A 1,459-nucleotide genomic window follows, 5' to 3' on the forward strand; every position below is an offset into this window, starting at 1 on the left:
CTAAATGTTTGAAAAACTGCCAGACTGTTTCCCAAAGTGGCTGTACCATTTAATACGTTCACTAGCAGAACAGAAGTGTTCCAGTTTCTCTACATCTTTGCCAGTATTTACCGGACTTTTGTTTAGAGCTATCCTAGTGGGTGTGAGTGATATCTCAATGTGGTTATAACTTATTAATATATGCTGAGAATGAGCCTCTGATTATTTACCTTTGAGGGATTCTTGAATACAAATCCTCTACATTTCTTTTTCACCTTAAACAGCTAGTGTGCCAACGTCGTAACAAGGTTCAAAAGTGGCATATCTGACAGCGGCACATGAACACCCAATCATCACACGTAGGAACTACAAAAAGATCCAAACCTCTAAATTGTATGTTTGTGGAAACATATCTCATACTCTCAGAAGGATCAGGTTTTGCAGGTTTCAATTTTTAAAAACTTCAAGGTAAATGTACATCTCAGCTCTCTCTAGTAAGTCGCAGGGCTCTGAGGGGAAGGCAAGGACACCAAAAATAAAAACGGTGGCTGGGTCTTTTTAATTTGACCCCTAGCAGCACTGGACAAAATGCTATGTATAGTGAGGACACCCATTAAAAATTGGGGGAATAAATGAAGATGCCTGGGTACCCCGTGACTGTAACTGAGTCCCTTCCGTGTGTCCAAGTCCTGCACAGAACCTGTAACGTATTAGCTCAATATTCTTGGAGGACTTTGTGATGCTGTCTGGTAGCCAGGAAATAAATACATGAACAGGTACACAATGAAATAAGTTAATAAAATTTGCCAAGAGTTACAACATGATAAATTTCTTTATGAGAAGTACTACAAAAGGTTCTGTGAGTTCGGAGGACAGAGATTATATTTGGCTGGAATAAGGAAAACAACAGTAACAAAAACTCAGAATGTAGGTTGTCTTCTTGAGGTCAAACATGAGAGGAAGATTAGATGTGATCTGATAGGTACAGAGTGTTAAAGAATCTCTCCTTAACCTAACTCTAGCTAAATTCTTCTGAGTCCACTTCTCAACTAGGCCTCAACTTTGGCCTATAAAAACCAGACACCCAGCACAAATAATTTAGTCCACTCCCCATCCCCCACATTAAAACGCTTAAACAAACAGCCATAGTTTCTAACAGTTCAAGACCACATTCCTAGGATAACCCAGCACCCCTTAACGTACCTGTCTGAAAAAGCTCAAGGCAATCAAAAAAATTTGCTATTTGTGCCCAGCACAGTGGGTCAAGCCTGTAATCCCAGCACTTTGGGAGGCTGAAGTTTGAGAGCAACCTGGCCAACATGGCAAAACCCCATCTCTACTAAAAATACAAAAAATTAGCCAGGCGTGGTCTGGGCACCTGTAATCCCAGCTACCAGGGAGGCCAAGGCAGGAGAATCGCTTGAACTCAAGAGGCAGAGGTTGAAATGAGCCAAGATTGCACCACTGCACTCCAGCCTGG

At 41.5% G+C, this 1,459-nt stretch overlaps 1 non-coding gene across 1 annotated transcript; it reads right to left on the reverse strand.

The window, feature by feature from the left end:
- Nucleotides 1-253: 253 nt before the first annotated feature.
- Nucleotides 254-357, reverse strand: LOC135278185 (small nucleolar RNA U13). Its single transcript, XR_010345737.1, has one exon. It is a non-coding gene; the product is annotated as a small nucleolar RNA U13 (small nucleolar RNA).
- Nucleotides 358-1,459: the final 1,102 nt, after the last annotated feature.

The sequence above is a fragment of the Aotus nancymaae genome, unplaced genomic scaffold (genome assembly GCF_030222135.1).
Source record: "Aotus nancymaae isolate 86718 unplaced genomic scaffold, 86718_ANA_hifiasm-v0.15.2.pri h1tg000036l, whole genome shotgun sequence".
Taxonomy (NCBI): Eukaryota; Metazoa; Chordata; class Mammalia; order Primates; family Aotidae; genus Aotus; species Aotus nancymaae.